A 12595-nucleotide genomic window follows, 5' to 3' on the forward strand; every position below is an offset into this window, starting at 1 on the left:
AGTAGCAGCTTCCCCTTTCCAATAATTATGACAATAAAGATCCCCTATAAAATTCTAGCCTGCCCTAAGAATAAGCACCATGAGGTGGGGATTTTTTTTTTTTGAATTTAAAGAAAAAATTTATTGAAAATCTGAAAAACAATTCCTAAATGATTGACTTTTCCAGAAAACTGTAGCTACACAATGCATTGTGTCTACCATGTTAAAATGTGCATAAGACACGAATACAAAAAACATGAAAAAAGTCACCATTCTTCAACAATTTGAGCAAAGATGTAATGCCTAAGGAACAATATGGATGACTTCTGAAGGATGGGCTGTTTACTTTAAAGAAAAAAGGAGCACAAATGGACGAGTCTGTTCAGTTATATACACTGAATTGAACCTTTGGCACTAGGAATCAGAGCATTTTGTCAAATAGCATTAACACATATTATAAAAGTGTGTAGTGTCAAAGGAATAGAACCTCCAGCCTTCAAAAGTAGCTTTGTCAACTAGGCAAACACTATACAGCCAATCTCTCTGTTGTCATCATGGAATACACTGGTAGCAACTTTGAAATGAAATTAAAAAAAAAAAAGAAAGATAAAGGGAGCAGTGAACTCTTTTATTTTCTCTGTTAAATTAAAACAGAAAACAAACATCAGTTCTGTTATACACTAACATCTTCAAAGTACATCATTTGTATAAGAGAGGGACTAAGAACAAAAATATTTTTACAGATATCTAAACACAAGTGAGCAAAGAGTGCCTCCTCACACTGCTTTCTGATGATATTCAGGAGGGACCACTTCATAATTGTTGGCACTAAACAAAGTTGCAAAGCTTTTTGCCAGGTATTTGAGGAAATCATGAAGATAATTCAGTAATAAAGCAAGGTTCTTCTCATCCAGAGGAGTATAGGCCAACATTGCTCCAATTTGCACAAATAATCTCAATAGATGTGGTGCTCCATACCCCTGGGACATGGGTGCATCAGGATGATCTGCAAGGATTTCAGCATACTGTGACCTCTCAAATTTGTAGAGAAGTTGAGTGCCCAACATTATGTTGAAGTACTCTTTTATTCCTGCCACAACTTCTGTGTTTCCTCCAGATTTCTTGTAATTTGCATAATCCTCTAGAATAGAATCCACATTCTTCTTGGCAGGAAGATAAAAAAACTGTTTTTGTCTGGTAATTAAGTCCCAGTCATCAACAAGCCATGGTTTTAGTTCTTCAAAAATCTTTACTTTAACTTCAACTCTATTCATAAATGTTTCTTCATTTTCAACTGTAGGATCTACCTGGGTCCTTTTCCTCTGAGGAGGCTGAGGTGTCTCACTGGTACTGCCACCATCTCCATTTCCAGGTATGTTCTGTTTGTTCTTTTTTGTTTTCACTTCAACATTTTTTTGTTGCAGACCAGATGTCTTCTTTCGTTGAGCAGCCCCTCTCATCTTCCCCTCTGCATACTGCTCCTGATTGGCTTTTTGGAGTTCTTGCTGTTTCTGCAGATTGGTGTCCACACACTTGAGTACTCTGCTCTCTGGAAACTATTAAATTTTTATTGCAACCATTGTAATGTATAAAGTATTTCACTTGTTTGTCATTTATGGCAACTTTAACACACTTTGTTTCATAAAGGAGAGGCCCATGAAAGCACAATACTCACTCACTACTCTGAGATTAACATTAGCAGCAGTCTGTGCATAGTCGCCAGCAAGGGGGACATTGCATCTGCACTTAAGTGGCGCCTGCAAATGGAGCCCAGGACCATGATGGCCTAACCCTGAGGTGGGGCTTTATGAGACATAGGGAGGAGTATGGATTTTATTCCAAGATTCCATGGAAAGTCAGAGAAAGATTTTCTTTGGGAAATAACATAAATTATCTTGCATTTTTAAGTTTACCATGTACAATTTTTTTTTGCCATGTACAAATTGATTGTAGTAGGGTCGAGAGTGGTGGCAGGTACATTGCAAGCAGTTCTATGGATCCTAAACGCAAAGAGACTTCCAAAGAGCTAGAAAACTAAAGTCACTCACTCAATCTACCTCACACACACACACACACAGCACAGATCTCAATTGGATCATCTAATCCAAATGTTTTTTTTTTATTGTAAACAAATGGGATACATGTTGTTTCTCTGTTTGTACATGGCGTAAAGGCATACCATTTGTGTGATCATAAATTTACATAGGGTAATGCTATTTGATTCATTCTCTTATTTTTCCCCTTCCCCCCCACCCCTCCCACCCCTCTTTTCCCTCTATACAGTCCTTCCTTCCTCCATTCTTGCTCCCCTCCCTAACACTAACTCTAACCCTAACACTAACCCCTCCCACCCACCATTATGTGTCATCATTCACATATTAGCGATATCATTTGTCCATTTTTTTGACATTTGCTTATCTCACTTAGCATGATAGTCTCCAATTTCATCCATTTGCCTGCAAATGCCATAATTTTATCATTCTTTATGGCTGAGTAATATTCCATTGTATATATATATACCACAATGTCTTTATCCATTCATCAATTGAAGGACATCTAGGTTGGTTCCACAATCTGGCGTTTGTGAACTGAGCAGCTATGAACATTGATGTGGCTGTATCTCTGTAATATGCTGATTTTAAGTCCTTTGGGTATAGGCCAAGAAGTGGGATAGCTGGGTCAAATGGTGGTTCCATTCCAAGATTTCTAAGGAATCTCCACACTGCTTTCCAGAGTGGCTGCACTAATTTGCATCCCCACCAACAACGTATGAGTGTACCTTTCTCCCCACATCTTCGCCAACACCTGTTGTTGCTTGTATTCTTGATAATCACCATTCTAATTGGGGTGAGATGGAATCTTAGGGTGGTTTTGGTTTCCATTTCTCTTATTACTAGAGATGTTGAACATATTTCCATATGTTTGTTGATTGTAGATCTTCTTCTGTGAAGTGTCTATTCATTTCCTTAGCCCATTTGTAGATTGGATTGTTTGCATTCTTGGTGTAGAGTTTTTTGAGTTCTTTATAGATTCTGGAGATTAGTGCTCTATCTGAAGTATGATTGGCAAAGATTTTCTTCCACTCTGTAGGCTCTTTCTTTGCATTGCTGATAGTTTCCTTTGCTGAGAGAAAGCTTTTTAGTTTGAATCTATCCCAGTAATTGATTCTTTCTTTTATTTCTTGTGCTATGGGAGTCCTGTTGAGGAAATCTGGTCCTAAGCCGACATGTTGAAGCTCTGGACCTACTTTTTCTTCTATAAGATGCATGGTCTCTGGTCTGATTCTGAGGTCTTTAATCCATTTTGAGTTTATTTTCATGCATGGTGAGAGATATGGGTTTAGTTTCATTCTGTTGCATATGGCTTTCCAATTCTCCCAGCACCATTTGTTGAAGAGGCTATCTTTTCTACATTGCATATTTTTGGCCCCTTTGTCTAGTATGAGAAAATTGTATTTATTTGGGTTTGTGTCCATGTCCTCTATTCTGTACCATTGATCCACCTTTCTATTTTGGTACCAATACCATGCTGTTTTTGTTACTATTGCTTGTAGTAGAGTTGAAGATCTGGTATTGCGATACCCCCTGCTTCACTCTTTCTAATGAGGATTCCTTTAGCTATTCTGGGTTTTTTATTCTTCCAGATGAATTTCATAATTGCTTGCTCTATTTCTGTAAGGTACATCATTGGGATTTTAATTGGAATTGCATTGAATCTGTATAGCACTTTTGGTAGTATGGCCATTTTGACAATATTCTTCCAATCCAAGAACACGGGAGATCTTTCCATTTTCTAAGGTTTTCTTTAATTTCTTTCTTTAGTGTTCTGTAGTTCTCACTGTAGAGCTCTTTCACCTCTTTTGTGAGATTGATTCCCAAGTATTTTATTTTTTTCAATGCTATTGTGAATGGGGTAATTTTCCTAATTTCTTGTTCTGAAGATTCAACACTTATGTATAAAAATGCCTTAGATTTATGTACACTGATGTTATATCCCACTATTTTACTAAATTCACTTTAGAGATCTAAAAGTTTTCTCATGGAATTTCCTTGTTCCTCTAAGTATATAATCATATCATCAGCAAATAGAGATAGTTTGAGTTCTTCTTTTCCTATTCGTATCCCTTTAATTTCTTTGGTCTGTCTAATTGCTCTGGCTAGAGTTTCAAGGACGATATTGAAATGAAGTGGTGAAAGAGGGCCCCTGCCATGTTCCAGTTTTAAGGGGGAATGTTTTCAGTTTTTCACCATTTAGAATGATATTAGACCTGGGCTTAGCATAGATGGCCTTTACAATGTTAAGGAATGTTCCCACTATCCCTATTTTTTCTAGTGTTTTGACCATGAAGGGGTGCTGTATTTTATCAAATGCTTTTTCTGCATCTATCGAAATAATCATGTGATTCTTGACTTTAAGTCTATTGATATGGTGAATTACATTTATTGATTTCCTGATGTTGAACCAACCTCGCATCCCTGGGATGAAACCCACTTGATCATGGTGCGCTATCTTTTTAATATGTTTTTGTATACGATTTGCTAAAATTTTGTTGAGAATTTTTGCATCGATGTTCATTGAGGATATTGGTCTGAAATTTTCTTTCCTCGATGTGTCTCTGTTTAGTTTAGGTATCAGGGTGATATTAGCTTCATAGAATGAGTTTGGGAGGGTTCCCTCCTCTTCTATTTTATGGAATACTTTGAGAAGTATTGGAATGAGCTCTTCTTTAATGGTTTTGTAGAACTCCGCTGAAAACCCATCTGGTCCTGGACTTTTATTTCTAACTAGGCTTTTGATGACTTCTTCTATTTCATTACTTAAAATTGGTCTATTTAAATTGTGTATGTCCTCCTTGTTCAGTTTAGGCAATTCATATGTGTCTAGAAAACTGTTGATGTCTTCAAAATTTTCTATTTGGTTGGATTATAGATTTTCAAAATAGCTTCTAATTATGTTTTGTATTTCAGTCGTGTCTGTTGTGATATTTCCTTGTTCATTCCGAATTCTAGTGATTTGGGTTTCTCTCATCTTCTCTTTGTTAGTGTGGCTAAAGGTTTATCAATTTTGTTTATTTTTTTGAAGAACCAACTATTTATTTTGTCAATTTTTTGTATTGTTTCTTTTGTTTCAATTACATTGATTTCAGCTCTGAGTTTAACTATTTCCTGTCTTCTACTACTTTTGGCATTGGTCTGTTGTTTTTTTTCTAGGGCTTTGAGCTGTAGTGTTAGGTCGTTTATTTGTTGACCTTTATTTCTTTAATTAAATGCACTCCATGAATTAAATTTTCCTCTAAGTACTGCTTTCATAGTGTCCGAGAGATTTTGATATGATGTTTCTTTGTTCTCATTTACCTCTAAGAATTTTTTTATTTATTCCTAATATCTTCTGTTATCCATTCATCATATAATAGCATATTGTTTAATCTCCAGGTGTTGGAATAGTTTGTTTTTTTACTCTTTCATTTATTTCTAACTTCAACCCATTATGATCTGATAGAATACAAGGTAGTGTCTCTATGTTCTTGTATTTGCTAACATTAGCTTTGTGGCATAATATATGGTCTATTTTAGAGAAGGATCCATGTGCTGCTGAGAAGAAAGTGTATTCGCTCTTGGTTGGATGGTATATTCTATAAATGTCTGTTAAGTCTAAATTATTGATTGTGTTATTGAGATCTATGGTTTGTTTGTTCAAATTTGTTTGGAAGATATGTCCAGTGGTGAGAGAGGCATGTTAAAATCACCTAGTATTATTGTGTTATGGTCTATTTGGTTTCTAAAATTGAGAAGGATTTGTTTGACATACATGGATGAGCCACTGTTTGGGGCATAGATGTTTATGATTGTTATAACTTGCTGATTTATGCTTCCCTTAAGCAGTATGAAATGTCCTTCTTTATCCCTTCTGACTAACTTTGGCTTGAAGTCCACATTATGTGAAATGAGGATGGATACTCCAGCTTTTTTGCTGAGTTCATGTGCATGGTATGTTTTTCACCATCCTTTCACCTTTAGACTATGGGTATCTCTTTCTATGAGGTGAGTCTCTTGCAGGCAACAGAGTGTTGGATCTTTCTTTTTATTCCAATTTGCCAGTCTAAGTCTTTTGATTGATGAATTCAGGTCATTAACATTCAGGGTTATTATTGAGATATGATTTGTATTCCCAGTCATTTGGTTCATGTTTTAAATTTTATTTATTTTTGACATACCTTGGTTTTCCTTTGTTTGACAGTACTTTTAGGATAATTCCTCCCTTTGCTGGTTTGCTTCTTTGTTTTTTATCTCTTCCTCATGGAATATTTTTCTGAGAATGTTCTGTAATGCTGGCTTTCTTTTTGTAAATTCTTTTAGCTTTTGTTTATCATGGGATGATTTTATTTCATCATCAAATTTGAAAGTAAGTTTTGCTGGGTATAGGATTCTTTGTTGGCATCCATTTTCTTTCAGAGCTTGAAAAATGTTGTTCGAGGCCCTTCTAGGTTTTAGGGTCTGGATTGAAAAATCTGCTGATATCTGTATTGGTTTCCTCCTGAATGTAATTTGGTTCTTTTCTCTCACAGCCTTTAAAATTCTGTCTTTATTTTGTGTGTTAGGTATTTTCATTATAATGTGCCTTGGTGTGGGTCTGTTGTAATTTTGTGTATTTGGAGTCCTATAAGCCTCTTGAACTTGATTTTCCATTTCATTCTTCAGATTTGAGAAATTTTCTGATATTTTTTCATTGAATAGATTGTTCATTCCTTTGGTTTGTTTCTCCAAGCCTTCCTCAATCCCAATAATTCTCAAATTTGACCTTTTCATGATATCCCATAGTTCTTGGTGATTTTGTTCATGATTTCTTACCATCTTCTCTCTTTGTTCAACTTTGTATTCAAGGTTAAATATTTTGTCTTCAATATCTGAGGTTCTGTCTTCCAGGTGTTCTATCCTATTGATTGTGCTTTCTATGGAGTTCTTAATTTGGTTTATTGTTTCCTTCATTTCAAGGATTTCTGTGTTTTTTTTTTCAATATCTATCTTTATTGAAATGATCTTTTGCTTCCTGTATTTGCTCTTTTAACTGTTGATTCATGCTATCATTAAATTCCTGCATTTGCTCTTTCATCTCATCATTCAATGCCTGCATTTACTCTTTCATCTCATTGTTTGCTTCCCTGATCATTTTACTTATGTACATTCTGATATCCCTTTCTGTCATTTCTTCTGCCATGCTGTCATTGGATTTTATTGATGTAACAACTAGATTTGTTTGGGGCATTTTCTTCCCTTGTTTTCTCATATTGTTCAGGAATCAGTGGGTCATTATGATATTGCAGATTTCCTCTACTTACTTATAATGTCCCTGAAGATTGCTGGTATATCCCCTCTTATCCTTCAGTAGCCTGCAGTCTTGGAGGAAGTTGATAATGCGGTGCTCCACAAGGAAGCTGCCTCTCTAGGCTTGGTGACCCTCAGGTGGGGTATATTCCCTGATAGTTGGCAGAGGTGCCTCCAATTGTTGACCAATGGTCATTCAAAGGGGAACTAGGCTGCAGCCTAAGGCATGGCCTGTTTGTTCCTGCGTCTCTGGTTTTACCAACCTTGTGGAAAAACCTCACCCAGCGGGGAAGACTCATCCAGTGGGGAGATCTCGCTGGTCAGTTCCCCTCCTAGAGGTTCCCCTCAATCTACAACTACCACCTGGGCTGGGCTGTCTTCCTCGGCAATGTTCGCAGGGGCCCAGGCCTACCTCCTGGGCCTGGGAGCCTCACCCTTCCCAGACGAGTCTCCTTAGGCTGCCTCTCCTCAGAGAATCTGCCTGCAGTCCTGGAACTTCGTTCCACCCCTAGGCGTGTCTCTGTGTGGTTCTTCCACCAAGAAGCCGGTCCTGGGACCCTACTCTGCACCTAATCGCCTGGTTATGCGGCCCCTCCTCTGAGCTGCCACCTGGAGCCCCGTACAATAGTTTCGAGACCCAGAGACCCACCACACACTCCTCCTCTGGACAGCCGCCCGGTTTCTGATGCAGTCACTAGGAGTCCAAGCAACTCACTTCGAGTCTCCTCCTCCCGCCAACTGCCCATAGCCCTAGGCAGTCACTCCAAGTCCAAGTGACCCACCCTGTTCCTCCTCCTCCTTGGGGTAGCCCCCCGGATGTTCAGGAGTGGTCGCTCGGAGACCAAGGGACCCACTGCGCTCCTCCTCCAGGCAGGCCATCGGTGTTCAGGAGTGGTCACTTTGAGTCCAAACAACTCACCACTGGCCTCCTCCTCTGGCAACCGCCTGTGGCTCTGATGCAGTCACTTCTAGACCAAGCGACCCATTGTGCTTCTCCTCTTCCTCCGGGCAACACCCTGGTGTTCAGAAGCGGTCGTTCTGAGTCCAAACAGCTCGCCACGCAGCTCCTCCTCTGGCAACCACCTGTGGCTCTGATGCAGTCACTCCTAGACCAAGCAACCCGCCATGTTCCTCCTCTTCCTCCGGGCAGCCCCCTAGGTGTTCAGAAGCAGTTGTTCTGAGTCCAAACAACTCACCACTCACCTCCTCCTCTGGCAACTGCCTGTGGCTCTGATGCAGTCACTCCTAGACCAAGCGACCCTCCACGCTTCTCCTCTTCCTCCGGGCACCCCCCCCCCGGTGTTCAGAAGCGGTCATTCTGAGTCTAAACAGCTCGCCATGCTGCTCCTCCTCAGGCAGTCGCCCAAAGCCCCAGTGGTTGCTCTGAGTCCAAGCGCTGTGCTGAGCCGCCTCCTCTATGATGATCCCAGTTGTCCGTGTTTACCACTTCAGTGGAGGGAGGGGCATCTCACCGAGCAACTCTACTTCACAAAGTTCCCTGTGTTCTGGGGCTACCGCCCCATCCGGGATGCCTCCCTAATGGGAGAGACTCACCCAGTGGCTTTGAGTTGATCCCAAGTCTCTCACTATCTCCTCTTTTGAATCCTGATTCCTGGTGCAACACGAAATGCATTCGCCCTCTAGTCAGCCATCTTGAAACTCCAATCCAAATGTTTATTGCTAGTTATGTACATCTTTGCATTTTGTACAGTGCTTATTATTCCATTGACATTATTATAGATAAAACATATATATATGTATATATACATAATACATGATGAAACACTGGTTCACAAAGCATTATAGCAATATCTTGTGAAACATGAAGGAACATCAGTTGAGTCTGCAGACATCTGTTTGGAGTAGTGCTGAAGTGGGAAGAATCTATAAATATTCTGTGACACACCAACAATTATTCCTGAAAACATCAGAAATATTTTAATGTAGGTGATCAGTCTAAATTAGAAGAGTTTTTTTGTGGAGTTATGGAAAGAATACTTATAAAAACAGCAAACAAAAATACCAAAAATATAATTATATTTTTAAATTAAATATATTATGTTATACAGATATAATAATCTTGCAATGCAAATGTAGTAATTAATATTTGGATTAAGGGCAGACTACATAAGGAAGTTTTTGGGCTCATGTTCTTAATAAAAATGACAGATCATTTCATTAATCTATTTTTATTGGCCAACTACAGCATAGGCACTTAGATTTTTGTTTAGAAATCATTTTCATGTTTTCTAAGGTAGTTTGATAGACTTCATTTTTTAAATTAAAAAAAACAGGCTTCTTGAAGGATATTTTTATACTCTATATCTTCTAATATTTTTAAATTTGAAGGGGTTTACAGCAAATTTTCAAATATAAATATATTTGTAAGGACTTAAAGTTTCAGGAGAACTTTCCAGAATTTGCCCAGGAAGGAAGGATTTGAACACAGATCCCTTATACTCAAAGCTGTTTCTCTTTCCCTAAATTGAGTGTCTCAAGTGATAGAAGCTGACATCAAGAATAAATGTGGAACCCTTCCCCCTTTCTAAAGCTAGATCCATGTCACAACTCATCAGTATTAGAGTCTTGCTAATGCAAACATACAATGTTTTACTGTCATATGAGGATAGTCTTCAAAGAAATATCTTAGTGGTGTTACATTTATTACCTTATGCTTAAGTAGAATCACACACATTACAAATATTAAATTGGCTTATCTTCTTTCCTTCCTCTGAGAAGGACCTCTGCTAATTTAAGTTTCTAAATATATTTAGGCAAGTGAGGGAGTGGGGTAGGAAAATTGCTAGGGAAGTGAGTTAATTGATTTTATTTGATATCAATCAGTTCTTTAAACACAGTGACTATGGAGGGTGGAATGTTCTGTGTATTTAGGCAGAGACCCAAGGCAAAGTGGCTCCAGTCCACCCAATTGCCAAGCATGCACTTCCAGAAGTAGCATAGACTTCTACATCCTGACCAGTTTAGATAAAAGGACACCTCACAAATAAACCCTTGCCTACAAAGGAATAAACAGGAATGTTGGAAGAGGAATGACACCAAAAGGAAAGGATGTGGGATGGTGAAGGATATCCCAGCTGCAAATTCCCAGTGAGTTGACAGGATTACCTGCATGTCCTTCAGCAGATGATATGGAAAGTGGGTACAGAGCTGAAGAGCAGCTTGAATCCTAGGAGTTGTGGGTGTGAGACCAGGTGTGGTATTCAAGGTAGAATAACCCAGGACCAAAACAGGAATGAAGAAATGACTTTAGGGTTTTCTTTGTCTTTATTTTTGTGTGTGTGAAGCCAGAGGTGGAACTCGGGGCCTGGCACACGCCAGGAAATTGCCACACCACTGAGGTCCACCCTGAAACAAGAAATGATTTTAATATTAGAAACAACAAAGACAAGAGATGTTCTAACAAACTGCTGGTCTATAAGTTAGGGGTGCTGTAGGAGGTAGTGTAAATGAAAATCAGTATTTATTAGCACCCTGAAAGTATACTTACTTAACAAAGCACTGCCTGTTCCCTCCCTCCCTTCACAATAACACTTTTCACTACTGTTGCAATTTAGAAAATTCTATTAGAGGTGTTGAGGGGGCTGTATTCCAAATCCTCTACCATGTCCCACAGATACGGAGAACCCAGCGCCTCCATGTACTGAGTGCTCACTAGGCCTCTAGGTCATTGTCACAACTGCAGCCAAACCAATATTGAGCACACACCATGTGGCTCAGGACCAGGTATTCACTGTACCTCACACCAGTCCAGGTGCACAATGACCTATGAGAGGGTGACTATTATTTTTCAATTTTACAGATGAGGCTGAAGCACAGGCATTAATTCATTTACCTGAGATGGTGCAGCTAGAAAGGGGTAGTTCTGGCACTAAAAAGCTAGTGTGTATAATTGAAGTGCCTTCTCTGAATCATCACATCTGCAACATAATTATAAATCTGTGGGCTGGGGTGGAAGCCAGGTGTAGGCACATATTCTTCAGTCTCTATCTGACCCAAGACCAAGGGAAAGATGAAATGTCCTCATCATGGCTAGCTCTAGAATGACAAGAAGATCCAATGTAACATTCATTTTTTATCTTTTTGATTCCCTTTCTTTTCCATTTTTGAAACTTAGTCTATGGCAATGAAAAGAGTGATGGCACTTTATCTTTTGGATCAAGTTTTTTTTTTTTTTTCTTTTTGTACTGGCCATTGAACTCAGTGGTACTCCACTGCTGAGCCACATCCCCAATCCTTTTTGGTATTTTATTTAGAGACAGGGCCTAACTGAGTTGCTTAGCTCCTCACCTCTGCTGAGGATGGCTTTGAACTTGAGATCCTCCTGCCTCAGCTTCCTGAGCCACTTGGAATCATAGGCATGCACCACCACAACCAGCAAGGTTTTTTCTTTTGCTTTTCCTTTCTTTTTTTTCCTTTCCCCCTCTATTTTTATCTCTCCATTTCTTTCTTTTTTTTTTTCTTTCTTTCTTTCTTTCTTTCTTTCTTTCTTTCTTTCTTTCTTTCTGATTTTTTTTTTACTGATTTTCAGCTTTTCACAAAGTATTCCTTAAAAACATTACTCCCAAACTTTTAAATGTAACAGGCCCCTGTCTTTTAATTATCATACAACACTTAGGCAGAATGGATTATGGCCCTTTATATTCTGTTGCTGACTCTGAGCTTTCAGATCTCCAAAGATATTCTTCAGTTCCAGGGCTTGGAAACTGTAGGCCACAGGTTGCCTTTTGGCAACTGCAGCCTTCAAAGCGACTCAAGCATTACAAAACTGTACATGATACACATTTATCAGACTCAATAAAAATAATCTTTATAGAAAATTGCCTACAGTTCATACAATCCCAGTTGTCCCAGAAGAAAAAGAGGTGGAAATGCAACAAAGGAGCTCATTGCCCTTGTGGTTGGCAGCCCCTCTTCTGTGCTGGGTGACAGGGTGTGGTCATGTGACCCCCAATGTGGTACATTTGCAAGGCACTTGGCAAATTACTTGTTTACTAAGTCCTGCTAGTAGAAGAAAATGCAGGAAATAAATAAAACAATATTTTAGGAAATATCTATGTTTCTAAGGGACTGTACTGGTATTATACCACCCAAGAAACACCAAATATTCCAAGTCCATGGTACCTGGAACTGGCTATGCTTTTCAGAAATTTATGGTTCTCTCAATAACTGCTAGAAACCGAGTGAGCTTTGGAGGATCAGGGGTCTGTCCTTGCACCCCGGAGCTATTGAGCCAAAGAACTCTTGTCTGCTCTCATCATCTGTCTCTCCTGCTA

At 39.0% G+C, this 12595-nt stretch overlaps 1 pseudogene; it reads right to left on the reverse strand.

The window, feature by feature from the left end:
• Positions 1-687: 687 nt before the first annotated feature.
• On the reverse strand, positions 688-1468 carry LOC124973118 (mortality factor 4-like protein 1; annotated as a pseudogene).
• Positions 1469-12595: the final 11127 nt, after the last annotated feature.

Source organism: Sciurus carolinensis (assembly GCF_902686445.1).
Source record: "Sciurus carolinensis chromosome 14 unlocalized genomic scaffold, mSciCar1.2 SUPER_6_x, whole genome shotgun sequence".
Taxonomy (NCBI): domain Eukaryota; kingdom Metazoa; phylum Chordata; class Mammalia; order Rodentia; family Sciuridae; genus Sciurus; species Sciurus carolinensis.